This window comes from Microcaecilia unicolor, chromosome 1 (assembly GCF_901765095.1).
Source record: "Microcaecilia unicolor chromosome 1, aMicUni1.1, whole genome shotgun sequence".
NCBI lineage: Eukaryota > Metazoa > Chordata > Amphibia > Gymnophiona > Siphonopidae > Microcaecilia > Microcaecilia unicolor.
In genome coordinates this window covers 354,302,601-354,326,683 of record NC_044031.1, presented here as the reverse complement: position 1 = coordinate 354,326,683, position 24,083 = coordinate 354,302,601, and the positions used below count along the sequence as shown (strand labels likewise).

Genomic DNA, 24,083 nt, shown 5'->3' with positions numbered 1-24,083 from the left:
TTTCATGCCTTTTTCCTGCGTAAAGGCAATCGGAAAAGGTTAGTGCATGTCGTTTCAATGGGGTTTTCACACTAATTGCTCATCTCCATTCTGTTTTCGTTAGCTGCTGGCTTCCTCGGTAAAAGCCCTTTGATGCATGCAACGGATCAAATTTTCCTCGTTGGAGAGTCATTAAAGGCTCATTTAGCTTTAGTGCATCTGCCCCTTAATTCAATCAGTTTGATTATGTAGCATCTGGTGACTCATACACTGTGGCCTCTGGAGGAGGGGCAAATGTATACAGCTGTGTGGTAAAAGAAAAAACAGAACTTAGTTTACTTTCATTCAGTGCAATACATGTTTTGCTTTAATCCTATGGCAAACTATCTGGAACCTTAGAGCTTGTCCTATCAGCCTCCAATTATCAGCTTTGAAAGATAAGATCAAGAGGAGGGAAGTGACGTCACCGACTGTAATGGTCGCTTGAAATATCAGCTCCTGCTCCCTTTCTATCATAATTACATTTAGCGTCTTTCAGCTTTCGCCAACAGTGTGGAAAACACGAACCTTTGAATTGGCTTGCTGGCAAGATTTGAAACCTGACCTGAAAAGATGAATCGGCAGTCAGATTTGTCGCAATATGGCTTTTCCGGAGTTGCGGCAAGTCGCGTGGTGGGCCCGACACCGGAGGATCCGAGGCAGACCTTGTGCTCGGGGGGTTCGTCTCCGAAAGACCTGTTTGACTCCCAAGTAGACGCAGCAGCGCCAGATGCGGTGCCTTTCTCTGAATTTAAAGAATGGCTGCAGGAGATTAGGCGCGATCTTAAGGCAGTTCGCGACGAACTGGTGACCTTGGGAGCGGATTTGCGCGGAGAGATCCGCGAGCTTGGAGCGCGAGTAGAAGACACTGAGAATAGACTTGACGAACAAGTAGAGGAAGTCTGTGCTTTAAATCGGAAATTCTCGGATACACAGCTAGATATGCAGCAACTTAATGAAAAAATAGAGGACCTTGAGAACAGAGGTCGGCGGCACAACTTACGTTTTCGAGGTTTGCCTGAAGTTTCACTGTACCAGGATTGTGAGGCGACAGTACAAAAAATTGCGAGCTCGCTGCTGGCGGCGGCGGGAACAACTGTGGAGCCGAATGAGATTCGGCTAGAGCGAGCACATAGAGCATTTGGTTCTACACGAGGAAATCAGTCTAAAGATCTTATAGCCTGCTTTGAAGATTTTAAGCTTAAGGAGCAAGTAATGCAGGCAGCTCGAAAGGCTCAGAACTTTAAATGGGATACCTATGGCATTGAGGTGTATCAGGATTTGGCTTTGGCTACTCTGAAACGTAGGGCTGAGCTGAAGCCTGTCACCTTCAAACTTCGTGATCTGGGAATCAAGTATCGTTGGCGCCATCCTTTTGCGCTAGTTTTTTATAAAGATGGCCGACTGCATCAAGTTAAATCTCTCCAAGAAGCACAATTGATTCTGCCTGAAGAGAATGTAAAAGAAGCGTCAGCTATCCAGAGAAACGCTAGAGGGGCTTCAACGCCAGCACGCCCACAATGGCAGCGGGTTGAAAAAGGACATAAGCGTCTGCAGCGGCAAAAAATGGATGGCTGCCTAACATGAATGACTCAACTCAAAGGCCTTAATACCATGGTCAGGTTGTAATAATTGATAAGAAAATATTTCTGGTCAGGAAGTATATGTATATGACTTACCAAAATGGGCTTATACTGTTGGGAGTAGTTTGCTTATAATATATATAAGTGTGTTGATATTTTGGGATTGGGAGGGGGCAGTGAGAGCACATCACTTTCCTCTGTTGGATATCTCTCTGTGGTTAGTCAGAGAGGATCAAAAGGTTATGGTTGGGATGGGGGGGGGAATATGTTCAACAAAATATGCTTGCTAGAAGGTTCTATGATATGGTGGTTAAGAGAGAGATGGGGGAGGAGGGGGTTGGACACTCAAGCTTTGAAGAAACATTAGGCACAATGATATGTTGCTCTAAACAGAGATGTCTGATATAACTTTGGTTAGTCTAAATGTTAGAGGCTTAAACACTCCAACAAAGCGTCAATTATTGTATAAAGAGCTGCTGCGCTTGAGGGCAGACGTTGCTTTTATTCAGAAGACACATTTGAAACCAGCCCATGAGTCACTTTGCAGGCACCGAGGGTACCCCTCTCATTACTTTGCATCCAGTAAAGATGGCACTAAAACTAAAGGGGTTCTTATAGCCCTAGGTGAATCGTGCCCCTGGACTGTTGATAAGGTGATCAGAGATAGGGAGGGAAGATATCTGTTACTCAACATAACTTTAGGGGGTTGTAATTATACTTTGCTGAATGTGTATGGCCCTAACTCGGATCACAAAAATTTCTTTTCTCAATTAGATCAGGTTTTACTGCAACATAAAACGGGACGCTTGCTGATTGGGGGGGATTTTAATTTGACCCTTAACCCCTATTTGGACAATTCTACCACAGCAGTGATGTATGCGAAGAGGGATCGGGCATTGTTTCGGGATTTTTTGGCACGCTGGCAGGTATCGGATTATTGGAGACATATGAACCCTGCGGCCCGGGAGTATACTTATTTTTCCCAGGTTCATAAGTCCTTTTCAAGGATTGATCTCTGGCTGGGAGATATGGAGATGATTCATAATATCCTTGAACATCAAATCACTAGTAGAACATGGTCAGACCATAGTCCCGTAGTGTTGCGGTTGAATGTACGGGTGGAGCGGCGAGCCCGACCAGAATGGCGCCTAGATGATTCTATCTTATCGGAGCTATCCTATGTTGTGCAGTTGGAGGCCCAAACAAAAGAGTATATTCAAATCAATGATAATGGTGAGGTTCCTTTAGGGGTGGTCTGGGATGGACTGAAAGCAGTGCTTCGTGGCCATTTTATAGCATTAAAGACTCATGTGCAACGAGAGCGAAGGGCAGTAGAAAACGGCTTGAGGAGAAGATTGCTAGCAATTGAAAGGATTTTGCATAGGAGGGCTCCGCAACATACCTCAATTTTGCTAGAGCAGATGCAGAAATTACAGCATGAGTTACAGGGACATCAGCTAGCTGATGTTGCTGAACACTTGCAGCGAGTGCGACAGCATCAGTTTGAGTTTGGGAATAAATCCAGCAGGCTCTTAGCCTTCAAGCTTAAAAAGCAGGCTTTCCAGAATCATATTTCTGCCCTCAGAGCGGAGGACGGCACAGTTACCACAGACTCGGGTCCAATACAAGATCTGTTTCAGCACTTTTATGAAAACTTATATACTCCAGATGTTGACCCCTCGGGGGAGGATATTTTGAGTTTTTTGGATAAGGCTAAGATGCCGATGCTCTCGGAGGGGGCCCAACGTCAGCTGGCGCGACCTATTGAGTTGGATGAGGTTTTGGGGGCAATTCGCACTTTAGCAGTAGGTAAAGCTCCGGGGCCAGATGGCTTTACAGCAAAATTTTATAAGACCTTTGCTAAGGTTTTGGGGCCACTCCTAGTACGTTTGTTTAACTCATTTGCTGATGGTCAGCCGATCCCGGCCACTTGGAACTTGGCGACTATTTCAGTAATATTAAAGCCGGGGTAAAGATCCCCTCCATTGTGGTTCTTATCGGCCCATCTCCCTGTTGGGGGTGGATTACAAAATATTTACTAAGATTTTAGCCACCCGCCTGCAAAACTACCTCCCTATCTTAATTAAAGAGGACCAGGCAGGCTTCATTCGGGGTCGGCAGGCCATTGATAATATCAGACGAGTACTCCACCTGATTCATTATGCTAAAATGACTGAGATGCCGATGGGGCTGCTTTCATTAGACGCTGAAAAAGCGTTTGACAGGGTGCACTGGCCATTCATGTTCGCAGTCTTACAAAGCGTGGGAATCCCGGATCAGTTCCTGTCTTGGCTTCTGCTTATATATAAAGAGCCTTGTGCTTCTGTAAAGATCAATGGGCATAAGTCTCCCTCATTTTTGTTGCGAAGAGGCACGAGACAGGGCTGCGCTCTATCGCCTTTGCTCTTTGCATTGGTGGTGGAGCCACTGGCTTGCTATATCCGTGAACACCCAGATATTAAGGGGATGAGTATCAAGGGAGTAGAATCGAGAATCTTGCTATTCGCGGATGATATTTTACTGACTTTGACTGAGCCAGAGAACTCTTTTCCTGCCTTGTCAGCTGCATTGAAGTGGTATGAGCGGGTGTCCGGATTCAAAATTAATCTGGAAAAGTCGGAAGGTTTAAATGTCAGTTATTCTGATACCCAAATAACATGGTTGGAATCCGACTTCCCTTTTCGTTGGGCAAAGAAATTCATTCGTTACTTGGGGATTAATCTAACTAACAATGTAACAGATCTATATGAGGTAAATTTCCCGGGGAAATTACGAGAATTGTTTTCAGAATTAGAGCGATGGGAGGGCCTCACGATCTCTTGGATGGGCCGGGTGAATGCGGTTAAAATGATAATACTACCCAAGCTGTTATATTTATTTATAGCTCTCCCTATCTCTTTGCCAGACAAGTTTTTCCGAAATCTGAAAAGGAGGGTGTTCTCTTATATCTGGAAGAGGAAACCCCCAAGAGTCCGAGCGGCAGTAATGTTTCAAAAGCGGGAGCATGGGGGTATGGGAGTTCCCTCTTTTGTAGAGTACTATCAGGCGGCCCACCTACGGGTTTTGGCAGAGTGGCTCAGTGGGACAGGAAAAATGTGGCAGGCTTTTGAACAGGCGGAGCTTGCTCCTTACCCGCTGAGAGCACTTCCTTGGTTGCCGGAGCAGCTGGTGCGAGGAGTAGCTCGTGCGGCCCAACCACTTATTAGATGGCCCCTGTTGACCTGGCTTGCAATTCGAAATAAGTTTTTCCCGGGGCGAAAGTATTTTTTACACATGTATATTAGATTTGCACCGTCTTTTCTACCAGGGGCCCTTGATCCCTGTTTTCGCTCCTGGGAAAGACTAGGCCTATGTACATTGGGCCAAATTTGGGAGGAGGGTGAGATGATATCATTCTTAGAAAATCAGGAAGAGTTTGGCCTCCACTAATCCATGAGTTTCAATATCAACAGGTACGAGATTTTGTGAGTCGGAAAGCCAAAAGTGAATTGAATCTTATGGAAACACCTCTAGAGAGGGCAATGATGAGTGGGACAGCTAGGGGCTGTATTTCTAGAGTATATAATGCCCTCTTAACCTATCAAAGACCGATAATGTATTACCTATCTAAGTGGGAGACTGCCTTGGGAGTATCGTATGAATATAATCAGTGGGAACGTATATTCAAATCTTTGCTTAAAGTGTCGATCTCTAGCAATTTGATGGAAATGGCCATAAGATATTGTATAGCTGGTATTATACACCAAAGAGGCTCTCCAAGATGTTCCCCACCAGCTCAGCGCTATGTTGGCGTCACTGTGGATTGGAAGCGGACATGGTGCACGTTTGGTGGACTTGCCCGCGAGCGCAGAAATTTTGGACTACTGTTCTGGACTTCGTATTTGCTCTTACAAAGGCACGATATCCGTTGAAACTGGAGCATTGCCTTTTACACGTTAAACCTTATGGAGTGAAGTCATCCATTCATCAACTGGCAGCTTATGTCTTTGTTGCGAGTAAGCTGTCATTGGCAGCAGCTTGGAAACGGCCAGCCCTCCCCAGTATACGGGAGATATTACGTAAAATGGACTATATCAACTTAATGTCTAGATTGACTGCCCTGCCTACTGGTATAGCTGGGACCCTATCACCGGGTGTGGGATCTTTATACGCAATGGACTGCGGGACCTGGTCCCTCACTATTAATGCAGTAAGGGTACTGGCTTATGTTAGCGGCAAGCATAGGGAGGAGGGGAGGGGGAGGGGGGAATATAGAGCAATGTTTGTAATGTTCTTTTATGTTACATGACTGACACAGGCATTGGGTTTTTTTTTTTCTAAGTGACTTGAGTGTTTTGCATACTTAAAATCTAAAATAAAGATTTAAAAAAAAAAAGAAAGATAAGATCAACAAACTCAAGAAGGAATTAGCTACAATTAAAGCAGTGGCGTAACCTGAAGGCAATTTTTGGGTGGGCCAACAGGTTGGATGGATGGGCACTAGAGAAACACCTGCCACTTGATATGCCCTGCCCACACCCCTGCTCCTACCGCACACCTACCCCGCTCCCAATAACTTCAATGGGAGTAGCTGTGCTGGCCTCAGTGGCTGCAGGCCACATTGAGAGCTAGGGGAAATATAAGAGGGTGCACTCTTCATCCTCCACTGAGCCACGGTCCGCCAACACACATATGCTTCCCCCAAATGTGCCCTAAATATTACAGTGGGGCCCTAAAATATCAATACAACTATGAAGAAAACTGAACAAGCCAAAGTACTATAGAATACTACATAGAAAATTGATGCTAACAGAATACTTTGGTCACACACACACAGAACACATTGCCAAATACAGAATAAGTGACCACAAACCATAAACAAATGAAATCAAAATCCCAAGAGGTCAGACCTTGCCAGTGGCGTAGCTAGGGTAGTTGACACCCGGGGCCGGTCATTTTTTAACACCCCCCCCCAAAACCAGTACTAGGCATACCGAGAATACAAAACACTCAGGACCTATAGAGCAATTCTACCATACCATAAGCAGTCATTTCTACGAGTCACACAAGGAAAAGGAAAGCATCTTAAACACTACAGTGAGCACTAGAACATCAATTCACCTATTGTAAAAATGAAACCAGACAGAATAGTAAAGATCGTCGATCCTGCACAGTCAATGCCAATTGAAAGCCATGTCTTTTTCACAAACACAGATACACCCTAATCCACTATAGAATAAGTAATCATAAACTTTCTATTTAGACAAAAATTAAACTGAACCCCCGATGCCAGACTCTGCATACAATGCAACACCACAAAAACAGAAAATGTCCCCTAGTACTGTGCAAAATATAAAGACAGCAGATGTAAATTTGAAAAAACTAACAAATACCAATCACCACTTTACAAATTAACAAATAGAAATAAAACAAATACAGAAAATAAAATAATACCATTTTATTGGACTAATACATTTAGCTTCCAGAGGCCAAAATCTCCTTCCTCAGGTCAATACAGTAGTGCTGTTACAGTATCCTATCCTGACCTGAGGAAGGGGGTTTTGTTCTCTGAAAGTTAAGTCAAAATGTATTAAAATTAGTCCAATAAAAAGATTACCTTATTTACATGTTCTATTTATAAACATTAACACAGCTACAATACTATATCATAAAGCAAAATAATAAAAAATATATATTTACAGTTTGTTGTCTCTGGTTTCTGCTTTCCTCATCCTCTTTTCACTGTCTTCCTTCCATCCATCCAGCATCTGTCTTCGCTCTCTCTTTCTGCCATCCAGTGTCTGCCCTCTCTAATGTCCCTTCCACCCACTATCTGCCCTCTCTCTCTGCCCCTTCCATCCACTGTCTGCCCTCTCTCTCCCTTCCATCCACATCTGCCCTCTATTTCTGCCCCTTCCATCCACCATCTGCCCCAGTCTGCCATCTCTCTCCCCCTTCCATCAACATCTGCCCTCTCTCTCTCTCTCTCTCCCTTCCATCCACATCTGCCCTCTATCTCTGCCCCTTCCATCCACCATTTGCCCCAGTCCGCCCTCTTTCTCTCTCCCCCTTCCACCCACCATCTGCCCTTTCTCTCTGCCCCTTCAATCCGTCTGCCCTCCCTCTCCCATCCATCTAGGGTCTGCCCTCCCTCACACTCCCCCCTTCCATCCAGGGTCTGTCCCCTCCCTCCCCAATCCCCTTCTCCCCTCTGGGCACCCCTCTGGGCTCCCCCACCCTCCCCAATCCCCTTCTCCCCTCTGAGCACCCCTCTGGGCTCCCCCACCCTCCCCAATCCCCTTCTCCCCTCTGAGCACCCCTTTGGGCTCCCCCACCCTCCCCAATCCCCTTCGGGCACCCATCTAGGCTCCCCCACCCTCCCCAATCTCCTTCTCCTCTCTGGGCACCCATCTGGGCTCCCCCACCCTCCCCAATCCCCTCTGGGCACCCCCACCCTCCCCAATCCCCTTTGGGCACCCATCTGGGCTCCCCAATCCCCTTCTCCCCTCTGGGCACCCCCACCCTCCCCAATCCCCTTCGGGCAACCATCTGGGCTCCCCCACCCTCCCCAATCCCCTTCTCCCCTCTGGGCACCCATCTGGGCTCCCCCACCCTCCCCAATCCCCTTCGGGCACCCATCTGGGCTCTCCCACCCTCCCCAATCCCCTCCCCTCTGGGCACCCATCTGGACTCCCCCACCCTCCCCAATCCCCTTCTTCCCTATGGGCACCCATCTGAGTCCCCCCTCCCACCCAACCCGACCCGACACACCTACCAGCTCCGTTCTCCTGCTCCCACCCTGTCCTGCCTTAAAAAAAATTTTTCGAAGCGCCGGAGTGGCAGGCAGCGCCGGCGTCCGCCCTGCTAGTAAAAAGCTCCTGGACGTCGTCGTCGGGCCTTCCCACATTGAGTCCCGCCCACCCTTGCGGTAATAGGAAATTACCTCAGAGGAACTCGGAGGGATGACGGCCCTGGAACTGGGAAGAAGGGAGGGAGGACCCTGGAACTGGGAGGGAGGGAGGGAGGGGGGGACCCTGGAATTGGGAAGGAGGGAGGGAGGGGGGGTGCTGGAACTTCCCTTAAAAACATTAATGGCAGAAGGTGATTACCTTGCTAGCGCCCGTTTCATTTTAATGAGAAACGGGCTTTTTTTTACTAGTCTACTATAATAAAACTCACCCTCAATGTTCTGAAGACAACGTTCTGAAGTCACTCAGTCACTCACTGAAGGGTTCATGGATTCATGGTGGTGAAGCCAGAACACTGACCATGTCTCTCTGCCCCGCCCTCGCATGACGGACCAATCAGAAAAAACACCCTCAACATTCTGAAACACAAAGGACCATCACAACACCGTTCCCAGGCAACACTAGGCAATGTAAGACGGACCAATCAGAGGAAACTACGTGACAATAAGGGAGGAGCATTCCCCAGCAGAATGGCTCATTATCTGTGCAGCACGGAGAGCACAGAACCACCGCTGGAACAAGAGAAGAATATTCCTGCTGTGGGTATGTGCAAAAATAGACTGGGGGAGGGGGGGGGAGAAATTTTAAATGCCTAATGCCAGTACTGAAGAGTGCCAGAGGGCCTATAGCACAGACTATATTTGGGATCGCTTGACATGGAGTCAGAGGAGCCGGAAAACAACGTGCCCGTCACCATCTGGGACATGGGTGAGCAGGACAAGCTGCGGCCCAGCTGGAAGGATTACCCGCGACCCAGCCAGCAGCAAACAGCGACCAAGGAAGGGGGAGGAGTACTCCTTCCCTGCCTAGGAATCGCTGGAGACTGGCTGCCAAACTAATGAAACAACCGCACACCGACGCACCACCTCCATCATTCGAAAGGCATCCACTCTTTCTTCAACAGAAATGCAAACTAATAATACAAAACAAACAAAGAATACATGGTTTCTCAGGCGGCTGCAGGTAACTCCCCACCCCCTTCCTCTTCCCCTTTTGCCGAAGCGGCCAAGGACGTGCCCAACCATCCCCAACCTCAGGCAAGCAGTCTCCCACCTCGGGGATTCCCCGAGCACCCGGAAAAAGACGGTGCTGATTCCTGCAGCGCATAAATGTTCCAGCATTCCCCAGCAGCCTGCCTGAAATGGACCAAACATACCGGATCACCCCCCGACGGCCCAAGACCGTGCTCTTCTCCCTTCCGCCAACTTAAAACAACCATCCCCGTCCTCAGGCAAGCCGTCACCCACCTCCAGGATGCCCAGAACCCCAGCCCAATGGAAAAAGATGGCGCTGCTTCCAACAGCACATTTCTCTTCCAGCATTCCCCTACAGCAGCCCTGAAACGGCCAAAAAATACCGACAGACAAAGAACGTGCTCCTCTACCTTCCGCCCATCTAAAACAACACTGCTGCCTCAGCACAACACAAAAAAAAAACCTGGAAAAAAAAAACCACCACTCAGCAAAGGCTGACCCCCCTACAACTGTAGGAGTGTAGGAGTGGATTGCTGAGCGCTGGATACCACTAGACCAAGGGGACGACCCCCAGCTCTGTGCATACTACTGATGAACTTTACTTTATGCATATAACCTCTGGACTCTGCCTTTGTGGCATACTTTATACTTGAATGTACTGAACATTTAAGTTCTCTTGCAATGTGCCTTAACCGCAACCTGTCAGACCTTGATACTTATGTGAGACAGGATGCAGGGGTATTAGATAAACAGCTTGTAACGTTAGTTGCTAAGGCTTGCACACAGAATTCAGTTTGCACGTAGTTACCACCCCCATCCTGCATTCCTGAGCCTAGCGAACCTTATCTCCTCTGCAAGAAAGGAGCGTTGTAGTATGTGTGTGTGTAGAGCAGGATGCTAAGTTTCGTTTCTCTTGCCAGTATCATTTCAGTGTTATGACGTGTGTATGTACTGTGAACTACTAGAGTGCACTGTGAGAACTACAAATGTTTACTGCGCATGCCAAATGTGATGTATAAGGGGCCTTATGCGCAGGCCCAGCAGGGAGGTATAAATGTGAGTGTCAGATGATTTATGACACACAGTATCCTGAGAGTACTCAGTGCTGTTCATTGCTAGCAATAAAGCTGTCATGCCTTTGTACACAACCACATTTACATTTCACCAACAGAAAGACCCCCCTCCACAAACCTCCTTGACAGACAAAACCACACACACACACAATACAACAGAAACACACCCTCAAAGCCATACACCAATCCAACCCACTTTGCCAGCACAGCACAGCACATCCCCTAACCCCCAAGCAAAAAACAAAACAAAACAAAAAAAGACACACATCAACAACCTGCACACACACCGCACCCTCACACACTCACACACACACACACACACACACAAAATAACTCTGTGACACATACACACACACAAAAAAAACCCCACATGCTAGCGCCCGTTTCATTGGTTTCGGAAACTGGCCTTTTTTACTAGTTTATTAATATTACGAGTTAAAAGCATAGCATGTGCTAACATGGTAGTGCACATTTGCAAATCTAGCTCTTAGAATGTAAGCTCTCTGGTGAAAGAGAAATACTTTATTGTAGTAAGGGGGGCTTTTACTAAAGTGTGTTAGAATTTGCATTTAATGCACTTTAATGCAGGAAATTAACACGCACCGAGTACAAAACTAATGTGGTACCTAGTGGCGGGCGTACCCATCATGTAACCTGCAGTTACTGCATTAAAATACCCTTTAGCACATTGTTGCTTAAAGTTAGTGGCGTAGCTACTGGTGGGCCTGGGTGGGCACAGGCCCACCCAATCTTGGCTGAGGCCCACCCAGTTGCAGCACCACACTGATCTCTTCCCCCCTCTCCTCCCGGTGTCGGTACAGGTGTCCTCGGCGCCTGCAGCAATTCATTCTTGCTGCTTGCACTGGCCCCGCAGGCTTCCATCTGCCACGTTCTGCCAGACAGGAAACAGGCAATGATGTCAGCGAGGGTGGGACATGGCAGATGGAAGCCTGCGGGGTTGGCACAAGCAGCAAGAATGAATCGCTGCAGGCGCCAAGAACGCCTGGACCAACATTGGGGAAGGACGGAGTTCAGAGACAGGAGCGCAGATGCAGGGACAACGCAGAGGAGTGGGAGAAGATGTGAAGTAGGTGAAAAAAAACCTCTTATGTTCTTAAAAAATATCTCCATGAAGATATTTGTGGTGTGTGGTTGGGGGTAGAGGAGGCACATGTGCATGGAAAGGCCAATCCAATTTACCTCTGGGCCCATCCAAAATACCAAGTCTGGCTATGCATCTGGAAGGCGCTAAGTGGTCCTGTGCTAACTCCATGTTAGCATGCGGTAAGTACAGCTCATTAAGTGGCAAACACTCTCCATGCCCATACTCGACCCGTGTCTGCCCAATTACGCCCCCTTCCAAAAAAATGGCCTTAACATGCAGCTTAACGCACACTAACTGTAAACATACATGTAAGTTGTTAACACCTTTGTGCATTAGTGTGTGTGTGTGTGTGTGTGTGTATGGGGAGTAAGGTATACTGCCTTTCTGTGGTACAACCAAAACAGTTTACATGTTATATACAAGGTACTTTCTCTATCTCTACTAGCTGTTAATGTGTACCTAAAGCACATTAAATGTAACACACCTTTTTCCCATAGAAGTGCTGTCTGCCACTCCATTCTAATCCCCTCACTCAAGGGGTCTTTTACAAAAGCACGGTAGCGTTTTTAGTTTGCGCTAAATGCTAGAGATGCCCATAGGAATATATGGGCATCGCTAGCGTTTAGTGCATGCTCATTTTTAGGTTGTGCTAAAACCACTACCACAACTTTGTAAAAGGCCCATTCAGTTGGTTTCTTTTTTCAATCCTTCTCAGCTCTATGCTCTCATCCATCTTCTTTCCTTCTTAATTCCTTGTCTCCTCTTTCCTTATCCTCTGTGTGATTTCTCTTCCAATGGTGTGTAAACTGTGGCCACATGAGAAGCATTTTTCTCTGGTACTAGTGCTCCTATCTACTCTCCTGGTGTACTGCTTTCTGTATGGATGCTGAGAAACAATAGGCATGGGAAGAGGTAGTACAGAAGAGAGAAGCATTTACTACTTATTCTCCCTAGAACTGCTTGAGCTCCACAGCTAGCGTTGCAGTGGCAGTTTATTCAACACTTGAAGGGAGAACCCCAATCTGCTATGTGCTGATCTTAACCTTTGGTATTTTACACACCATGAGTGCCTAAAGGTATTGGCAATTGCCCCAGAGACAAACAGCAGGACCCCAGAATTTTATAGGTAGGTCTCCTGCACAAAACTGCCTGGTTGCACTGTTTCTATTCCACTAAAATTGTATTGAAATACAAGGAAAATGAGTAAATCAGCTTCATCAATGGATAGATGTACTAAAGCCTATAGACTTATGCAAATTACCCTGAGGGAAAACAAATCACCCAGCATTGTGCTATGTATTAAATTAATGAGCTTTAGGATTACATGAGTAAAAATCAATACTGCATGGTATTTCGGCTTGGCAAATTCTGTAGCACAGACAAGAGTTCACAGTCACTAACCCCATGATTCCATATATGGCGCCTAGGTTTGCGCACTGAAACATCAATAATTGGGTGCTAACAACCAATTATTGAAATTAATTGGCACCCATTAAAATTTGTATCTGCATCTGACTGTGTGCTATTCTATAAGGCATAGCACCAAACTGTCAAAAGGGAGTGTGGCTATGGAAGAGGCATGGGTGTATCAGAGGTATTCTGAAAAGTTATGTATGTTCGTAGTGCACCTAGCTTGGGCACCAGCAGTTGCAGCCCTAACATTAGGCAACCTGAGGTGGCAGAGGCAGTCTTATGCAGGGGCGACAGGGGCCTCGCACTCCCAGGGGCCCCTTGCCAGCCTCGGCATGTCCCTCTCCCTCCTTCTCTCCACCTGAAATCTAGTGTCTCTACCTCCCTCCTGGATCCACTAAAGTTGCTTCATTCCCTTCCCCAACGCCGGCAGCTGAGATTAAGACACACTGTTGTGGTTGGCATCAGGGCCTTCCCTCTGCCGGTCCTGCCCATGCAGAAACAGGAAGTTACATCAACCGGAAGGTGCTAAGGCGGAACCGGCAGAGGGAAGGCCCCAATGCCAGTTACAGTAGCGTGTCTTAATCACAGCCAGCGTCGGGGAAGGGGATGAAGCAACTTTAACAGATCAGGGAGGGAGGGAGAGACATTGGATTTTAGGTGAGAAGAAGCAAGGGAGAAATATATTGGACCGATTGGGGGCGAGGAGAAGGGAGGTGGATACATGTTGGGTGAGGGGGAGGACAGCTAGAAGGAGATGTGCTAAACCTAGGGGGGACTAGAGAGAGATAAACATGTGCTGGGCTAGGGGAGGGGGCTGGAGGGAGATGGACATGTGCTGGACCAGGAAGAGGGGGCGTTGCGGGAAGATGGTGATGTGCTGGACCTTGAGGGAGATGGAGATGTGCTGGGCCAGGAGGGGGGGGGGGCGTTGGAGGGAGATGGACATGTGCTAGACCAGGAGGGAGTTGGAGGGAGAAGAACATGTGCTAGACCAGGAGGGAGTTGGAGGGACATGGACATGTGCTGGACAGGTGGGTGGTTGAACCTGCTGGAAAAGGAAGCACAAGAGGGGAGAGAGAGACCAGACTGGGGGAGGGAAGAGACAGAGACTGGATTGGGGGGTAGGGAGTGGGACAGAAAAGGAGAGGCACTGGTCCCACAGATGGAGAGAAGGAGTTATGCCAGACCATGAGGGGGGCAGGAGACAAAGAGAGAGAACTGGACATGTGGGGAGGAAGGGAAAAAGAGGGGAAGGACAGGGCACACACAAGAGATGCTGGGCACAGAATAAAAATAAGGGACACAGGGCAATGCTGGAAAAAGGGTGGATAGGGATGTTAAGAAGGCAGATGCTAAACAGGAACACAGAGGAGAGATGCTGGACGCAGAGAGAAGATGGATGGCAGACATGGAGACAGAAGAAATGTGAAATGGACAGGAGATCCAGGAAAAGCAGAAGAGACATGGACCGAATCAAATGTAAAAATAAAATGCTCAGACTATAAAGGTAGACAAAATGATTTATTTTTGAATTTATCGACTGGAGCATGTCAGCTTTGGAAAATATGCATCCTCTGCAATACCCTGCCACCCTGAAAACTGCTCCAACCCTATAACTATCCCCTGCAAATGTCCACCCATCTCATAAATCGCCTCACACCAACAACTACCCTAGAAACTGCCCTACCACTCAGTGGCGTAGCCAAGGGTGGGCCTGGGTGGGCCCACGCCTACTTTGGGCTCAGGCCCACCCAGTAGCAGCACACCTATGATGTGGCTGGCAGGGATCCCCAAGCCCCACCAGCTGAAAACTCCCAACAACTGTCCCTTCTGCATACCTTGTAAATAACATCTGTGCCTGCAGTGAGCAGCGACTGATACATACTGCTCACGCTGGCCCCACAGCCTTGCCTCTGATGTATTCCCGCCTATGCAGAAACAGGAAGATGCATCAGATAGAAGGCTGTGAGGTCAACATGAGCAGTGTGTATTAGTTGCTGCTCACTGCCAGTGAAAATCTACTACTTAAAAGGTATGTGTGGGGAGATGGGATGTTTGAGAGACCATATAGCATGCAGGTGAGAGAAGAGAGACTAAATCACTTGTGGGACAAGGCAGAGTTCTTCTGCCCACCCATTTTGGACCCAGGCCCACTCAAAATTGGGTGTCTGGCTACGCCCCTGCTACCACCAAATCTACCCCCTGCAACTGCCCCCACTGCTATAAACTACGCCACCTCCAAATAGCTCCCTCTTCCTACAATTACTCCCTACAATCTTCCCCACTATCCCTCACTTACACACCTCATACAACAGAGATACACATGCACATGTAGAGAGGTTGGAAAGATTTCCATGAGCCATATTCTACATGCTTTTCCCACATTTCATATTTGATGCTAGAGAGGAATCTGGTGTGCATGCTTCTGTTTCTGAAGTCTTAAAGATTAAAAAAAAAAAAAAAAAAAAGGAAAAGCTCCATTGGTGCTGACCTTGAAGCTCAAAAGGCAGGCTTTGCTGAACAATCGGGTAAATTAGGTGGTTGCCTAGGGCAGCAACTTCTGGGGATTGGCAAAGAGCTACTACAATCAAAGGACAACAATATATCCTTTGATGACTCAAGGAACCATCAACATGTACTTTTATCTATGAGGAGGGTAGGTCAATTTAAAATATCCCATTTGCCTAGCTAAGTGGCTTTTAGAAATTGCCCTCTTTATGTATGTACCTACAAAATAAAGTTTAATGTTTAAAAGTATGATGTCCATCTATACATTTTACAGGATTGTTCTCAGATGAATGATGTTAAGATATTACTACTACTACTACTATTAAACATTTCTATAGCGCTACTAGACTTACACAGCGCTGTACAAATTAACTTGAAAAGACAGTCCCTGCTCAACAGAGCTTACAATCTAAATTGGACAGACGAACAGACAGCTAGGGGTGGGGAAATTGCAGTGGTAGGGGTGATATGTGAGGGTGTTGAGTAAGAGAGTCATGGTTAGGAGTCGAAAGCAGTAGCAAAGAGGTGGGCTTTAAGCCTAAACTTGAAGACAGCCAGAGACTGAGCCTGACGTACTGGCTCAGGGAGTCTATTCCAGGCATAGGGAGCAGCGAGATAGAAGGAACGGAGCCGGGAGTTAGCAGTGGGGGAGAAGGGGGACGACAGGAGACATTTACCCAGCGAACGGAGTTCACGGGGGGGAGTGTAGGGAGAGATGAGAGCGGAAAGGTACTGAGGAGCTGCAGAGTGGATGCACTTGTAGGTCAAAAGGAGAAGTTTGAACCGTATGCGGAAGCGGATAGGGAGCCAGTGAAGTGACTTGAGGAGAGGGCTAACGTGAGTATAGTGACTCTGGCAGAATATAACACGCAAAGCAGAGTTTTGGACAGATTGAAGAGGAGATAGATGGCTGAGTGGGAGACCAGCGAGAAGCAAATTGCAGTAGTCTAGGCGAGAGGTGATAAGGGTGTGGGTAAGGGTTTTGGTAGCGTCCTCGGAGAGGAAAGGGCGAATTTTGTTAATATTATAGAGAAAGAAACGACAGGTTTTGGCAATCTGCTGAATATGAGCAGAGAAGGAGAGAGCGGAGTCAAAGATGACTCCAAGGTTGCGCGCAGACGGGACAGGGAGGATGAGAGTGTTATCTACCGAAATAGAGAACGGGGGGAGAGGAGAGGCAGGTTTAGGGGGAAAGAGGAGAAGCTCGGTTTTGGTCATGTTTAGTTTCAGGTGGCGGCGAGACATCCAGGCAGCGATGTCTGACAGGCATTGGTCTGGATTTCAGCTGAGATATCCGGTGCGGAGAGGTAGATCTGGGTATCATCAGCGTAAAGGTGGTATTGAAAGCCATGGGATGAGATCAGAGCACCAAGGGAAGAGGTATAGATGGAGAAGAGGAGAGGTCCTAGGACAGATCCTTGAGGTACACCGACTGTTAGCGGGATAGATGTGGAGGAGGAACCACCAGAGTATACGTCGGGAGAGATAGGAAGAGAACCAGGAAAGAACAGGGCCCGGAATCCAAGAGAGGATAATGTATCAAGGAGTAAGGTGTGATCAACAGTATCAAAAGCAGCAGATAGGTCGAGGAGGATGAGAATAGAGTAGAGACCTTTAGATTTGGCCAGTAACAGGTCATTGGAGACTGTGGCAAGTGCCGTTTCAGTCGAGTGAAGAGAGCGAAAGCCAGATTGGAGCGGGTCAAAAATAGCTCGAGATGAAAGGAAGTCGAGGCAGCAGCAGTGAACAGCACGTTCAAGTATCTTGGAGAGGAAAGGGAGGAGGGAGATGGGCCGATAGCTAGAGGGGCAGGTAGGGTCTAGTGAAGGTTTTTTAAGGAGCGGTGTGACTACAGCATGTTTGAAGGCATCAGGAACAATCGCAGTGGAAAGCGAAAGATTGAGGATATTCATGATTGTTAATTTTAATTATGAAAATCTCAGGGGGAAGGGGCTAATGGCATGAAAGATAATTGGGGTGGAGGGTGTAAAGCTGAAAGTTCATCTAATACCCTTGCACAGGCACAGCCAGAGAGCAGGAGAGTTCAGGACTTCTCAAGAAAATCAGGTAACAAAATGTAGAATAAGAGGGAGCCCTAAGTGCAGAGGAAGGAAAGGAACGGTAATGTCCCTAGAAGCAATGAGAAGTGAAAAGGAGAACGAGATCTATTCCTAATCTGCATTTCTGTGCATGAATGTCATTGCATTGTTAGATGTGTGTCACGGTCCCAGGCTTTAAACAAACAGTCACGAACTCTGGAACAAAATCCCCCAAGCACGACTGGACTAACAAGCTTAGCTTGGCTGGAATCGGATGCTGGGATGGACTTGGCTTGACTGGAACAGGATTCAGGATACTCAAGCAGGATTCAGGATTTTCAAGCAGGATTCAGGATACTCAAACAAGCTTGGCTGGAACAGGATACAGGATACTCAAGCAGGATTTTCAAATTAGCTTGGCAGGAACAGGATTCAGGATACTCAAGCAGGATTCAGGATACTCAAACAAGCTTGGCAGGAACAGGATTCAGGATACTCAAGCAGGATTCAGGATTTTCAGACAAGCTTGGCAGGAACGGAAGCTGAAAGCAAACAGGGCAGAGACAAGCAGGAAGGGGACTTGAGCTGAAGACAAACAGGGCAGACACAAACAGGATACAAAGCTGACCCACACAGACAAACAACAGAACTAAGGCTGAAGCTAAGGAAGAGGGGACTAGAACAAGCAAGGCAGACTAGGCAGGACACAAATCTGACCCACACAGAAACAACAGAACCATGGCTGAAGGCTGAACCTAGCACACAAACAGACCAAGAAGAACAGAAGCAGAAGTGCACACAGGCCCCCTAAACAAGGAATCAAGACATAAGTGCCCACGAGCACACAGGCTATGAACAAAAGCAACAAGAAATCAAGGCAGAAGTGCCCACAGGCACACAGACTAGAACAAGGCAGAAGTGCTACACTGCACACAGACTAACCTGGAGACCTTTGGCATTGCAAAGGCACTGAATGAAAGTGCACCACTTCCTTGTAAACAGGACAGAGGCAGGACACACACTGAACACCAAAGTGAGGCTTGAAACACACAGGAAGTGGAACCCTACAGGACAGAGGCAGGAAATACACTGAACCCAAAGTGAGGCTTGAAACACGCAGGAAGTGGAGACCCTACAGGACAGAGGCAGGAAATACACTGAACCCAAAGTGAGGCTTGAAACACACAGGAAAGAAACAATGCAGACAGTAGCCAGCTCAGCAGCTGACCATCGGGACATAAGGTGAGTCAGGGAGGGATCACGACCACAGTCGTGACAATGTGTTTCACTCAAGCAATAGACCTTACTGGGGAGGTCCCAACCAATTTGTCTAGGTATCTGTCTGTCCATTCATATAGGTTTGTTTGTGCTTGCACAAACAAACCCATACAGTCCAATAAAGGAACTCCCACAGCAGCATCACGCATAGGGCCTGCTTGCAGGGACCCCATTTCCCGCTGGCATTAGATGATAGAGTGGGTTCAGCAAAGAGCATGCCAGCAGGGGTTTGAATGCTGGTGGAGACCCCAACACCCATTTGTGAAGACAGAAAGACAACAAAGAGAAACAGCAATTGCAGGGATCTCAAGCTCTGTCAGAAGAGAAATGTGGATACGGCAAGGCATTGAATATCCGGGTTTAAGCCAGCAGTGGACAGCAAATGCACTGCTTGCCACTGGCTGTATATCAGGTCTCAGGTACATCTTTTCAGCATACTGCACTGCTGATAAGGCTTGTGATCAGTGGTAAGGCAAAACTTAGCAAGGGTCCAATAAAATCCCCAGACTGAGTCACCAGCTTCTTATTTGTTTTAAGAGGTATCCTTTTGTTCCCAAGATTCTCTATTGTATGCTTTTGTCTTTTTAGGATGCTGATCTGATGCTGTGATAACGGCATGTTACCTTTCAGAGTATTTAGGCTATCTATGCCACTATTAAGTCATCAGAAGCAAAGCCAAGGATGGCTTTTCTCTGCCAGGGTGAGGCCTGAACTAAAAGTTTTAAAAGTTCCAGGTTCCTCTTCAGGCAGCTAGACATGTTGTTGTCTGAGAGAGTGCGATTAGCTTGCGTGGAAAAAGTGGCAGTTTGTCACTTCTTTTTATGGGCACTCTCTGTTTTCTCAGCATATATGACCATCAAAGCTGGGGGAATGATGTCCATCCTCGGACATCTATAAGCCTTGGACGTCAATGTATTCAAATCCACGATGAGATAGCCGTATAGTTTTCTGGTGGTGTCTAAGGTCTTGTGAAAGAAATGTATCTTGCCTGGTTACATCTGTCTGGCAAGAACAGTTATCTGCTACTTATCTCTCAGATTCTTAACAGCATCATATATTTGGTATTTACGATGATAGTGTGGCTTGTTCTGCCTTGACAAAAAATGTTCTGGATGATATAGATAATGCTTACATTTCTATGGTGTGTATATCTGATAAATGTTTCTTCGAGCTCATCATTTTTAGAAGTGGACTCCATACAATCTGGACGCCATACAATAATCGACGATGACCAGATCTATTTTATGGGCCAGAAACAACAGGTCATTGTTAAACATATAAACAGGTACCAGTTTGACAATTCTTCATACATAGGTTGCCAGTAGGTATAGACCCATATGATTTGATCAGGTTTCACGCTGAATGTAAGACTGGAGGGTCCTGCTATGATGCATGAGAAGGGATGGAATAGACATGCATCAAACGTTTCAGTATCCGTAGCAAAAAAGTGAACTCCCTACTACCTCCAGTTCAAAGCAAATTCTGATTAGGTTTTGTACATGACTTCATAGGGCAGTGCATGCTTCAACACTAGCGCAGCATCTAAAAAGAGTGTTTTATTTTTTTTTAAAGTCCTCAACGTGGAGGAGGGACCATGTAAGGGGAGAGGGGACAGGGAGCAGGCATCTGGATAGCTGGGCGCTGCATCTCTCTATGTATACGAGGTTTTGAGCTTTGCCACTTTTTTTTTCAAGTTGTCAGCATGTAAAGTGTGAAATATAATTCTAGTCCAGATATGCCTGGAACAAGGACTAGTGCATTTCAAAGCTACCATACATTTCTTTCAAGTGACCAACTTCCGTTTATAATACAGCACATCACTGTGTGAGTAGGGCTTGCTTGCTGATATTGATAGTCGGGAAGAGTCAGCATTTGTTTAAACAAAAGCCTTTTTTTAAAGGCGTCTAATAAAATAGACTTCTGCATAACCTAAAAGCAGTATAAAATGTATGGCTCTGGATATTTTCTCTATCTGAAAATATGTAACCACACAGCTCTACTTTTTCTGACTTGTCCACTAAAAGGGGAGATAGGGAAAGGGAAAGGGGGTATAAGGAGAGGGAATCTATGACAGGTTGGTAAAATGAAAAGCACGCTGGCTATGCACACACTGCTGTGTGAGGTTCTGATCTCTAAAAACAGCTTTTTTTTCTTTTAGCCTGGCCACAGAAAGCAGGGTGGGGGATAGGGGAGCAGGCCACATGTCAGCCTGTTTGACTTCACACAGATGAGACTGACATAGTTTAAAACAAACGTGATTTGAGAGGAGGAAGAGATGAGTTAAAAACAATCTGCTGGTCTCTATGTATGAAAGCTTGCTGGCTGATGAGCTGCATGGGGAGAAGAGAGGAGAAACTATTGTAAAACCAGTAGGCTTGTTTTAGAAGAAGGGAGGGTGTTTGAGTTTGCCTCTCACATAAAGGCAAACTCTGAGAAACACAGACAGTTTGATTAAACAAAAAGCTTTTTAAAGACAGGGCATGTTCTTTCGCTCCTGAGATAACGCACTGTGAAGTTCTTTTTAACACAGTCACACAAACGTTTTGCTGACACAAGTACAGCTGTTCTGCTTCACTCACAAGGAGAAAACATCCCTTTTGTTTCTGAGAGAAAAGCAGACAGCCAATTACACACAGAAAATATAAAATAAATAGAATAAATTAGCACTCTGTGTTTGAAGAAATACATTTTAAAAACGGTTTAAAGATTGAGAAAAATAAACTGCGCATTATCCTCCCAGGCTGCAGGGGGCAGTATCTGGTGAGTGATATAACAATCAATGTTACTTTCCATCACAAGACCCCCCCCCCCCCGCCATCCAAGATAGAGGTGAGTAGTGTGAAGTAGTGTGAAACAGGAAGTGCCATGGAGCATCCACGACTTGCTGCCATCTTGAAAAAGGGGAATGGTTTGGGTGGAGTTATGATGTCTCTTCCCATGACAATACCAAACGGAGTAGGATCTGGAAAGGAGCTATGCAAAAAAAGGGGTGGAATTTGGGGCAGGGCTATACAAAAACTGGGGTTTGGAGGGCTTAGGCAAGGCTAATGTGTTATGTCCTGTGATGTCATCAAAATAGGTGGGGTGAGACAGGGAATGGGCACGACTTGATTGGCTGAGAACCCAGAAGTGGGCATGGACCTGTCAAAATGAAGTAGTTTGACAAATAGTATGTAAGTTATACTACTATCCTGGAAGAATGCAACCACTTTAAAATGAAAACTTCTGGTGGCATACTGTATGTTTTGCATCAGAAAAAAGCAACAAGATCCATAAGACATTATCTATATGGAAACCTTTAGAGCGCTGTTTAGAATTTAGAGTACAAATACTCTATCATTGGGCTTTCACTGTTATTTTCTTCTTTCTCACTTTTTTTCCCAGTTTATTTTATTTCATCATGTCATCAACTACATGCAATGTTCTTTACTGATATTAATTAATTGGTGTGTTTGTTTATTCTATCCTGGGCAGTAATTTGCTGTTATAATAAATCATAGGAGATGGACGTGGTTTAGATGGTCGCATGAGCAGTTAGCTCAGAGAAACCTTAGCGGAACCCAGCTGATGATAAGCTTGAAAAACTGATCCAATAACACCAGAACGTGAATGAATAAGGTGCTGTAAAGTCTGGATTACCTTTCAAACAACTGGTCCAAGCCGGACACCGCTGGGAATTAGACGAGACTACTCTCACGCGTACGCCCTACATCGTGTGGCAGCCCGGCCCTGACCAAACTGTTGATCGGAGACACCTACCCCAAACAACTGGTCCAAGCCGGACATCGTCAGGAATCAGATGAGATTACTTCTCATGCGTACGCCCTAAACCGTATGGCAGCCCGGTCCTGGCCAAACTGTTGATCGGAGACATCTACACCCAGTGCCGTCGACGGGCTGTCTGCCTGCTATCAACTCCACTACCACCAGTGAACCGTTCGTGTGATTTAAATCCCTGCATTCCCAACCACCACCTCTTTGTCGTTGACGGGTCGTCCATCTGTGATCAACCCCACCAGCGGTGAGCCATCCACCGTGATTCAACCCCGGCATTGACGACCACCAGACATCAGGAGACACCACAAGTGCGAACGACCATTCGCCCACAAGTACCCACCTCCAGCTGGTTGCTTATCGAGCCAGCCTCAGATATTGCCAGCTAGGCTATTAATGCCGATTCGAAGGAGGTGCACTGACCGGCAGGGAAGAGTGAAAGAACGACGAGTAGAATGTGCAGAAGAGCGAGGAGAGGCAGCAACAGACGTGAGACTTGAGTGCCGGATCGGTCAGAGAGATATACCAGTGACAACTCGTGGAAGTAACCCGTAGTAGTTTGGGATTAACTTGGAGAGGCTCGAGAACAGACAGCCCTACTTCACACACCACGTGGAGGATAACGGACAACGGACAGCGTATGAAGGAGTCCCGTTAGCTGACGAGAGAGACTGTGATTGACTGGTGACACAGTGAGGTAGTGTATGGGCTGCCTTATACCTGTGGCCCGGCGCCTCCGAATTCAGGGCCTGACCAGCACCCTGTCCTCGGAGTTCAAGAAAACCTATGCCGGAGAATCACCATATTAACCTGATACAACCTTGTTAATGCTGTGAGAAGATCTAAGTCCACTTTGTACACTGGTAAACACCTGAACTATCTGCACCCTCTACACCTATGTTGTACTGATGCAATTACCACGTTTATTTACTATTTGTAGGTTTTTATGCCTTCTAGGAACCACTTCTATGATTGAATATTGTTCCTATTTTGATGCAATTACCAAGTCTATTTTACCATTTGTAGGTTTTTATGCTTCTCTAGTAGAGTGGTGTGGTAGCCGTGTTAGTCCACTTTTAAAGGTAATCAATAGAAATCAAAATAAAACATGAAAAAGAAAATAAGATGATACCTTTTTTATTGGACATAACTTAATACATTTCTTGATTAGCTTTCGAAGGTTGCCCTTCCTCGTCAGATCGGAAATAAGCAAATGTGGTAGATGACAGTATATATAAGTAAAACATCCAAGCATTTCATGCTTTGATGTTCCCATGCAAACCTCCTACCCATCCCCACCCTGTTAGATTGTCAATGAAATGCTTGGAATTTGCTTATTTCCGATCTGACGAGGAAGGGCAACCTTCGAAA

General features: G+C 46.5%; 1 protein-coding gene across 1 annotated transcript in view; it reads right to left on the bottom strand.

Moving 5' to 3' along the window:
- The window catches only part of SPATA48 (spermatogenesis associated 48), a 270,129-nt gene that overhangs the window by 201,715 nt on the left and 44,331 nt on the right, over positions 1–24,083 (bottom strand). The gene's annotated exons all lie outside the window — the stretch shown is intronic.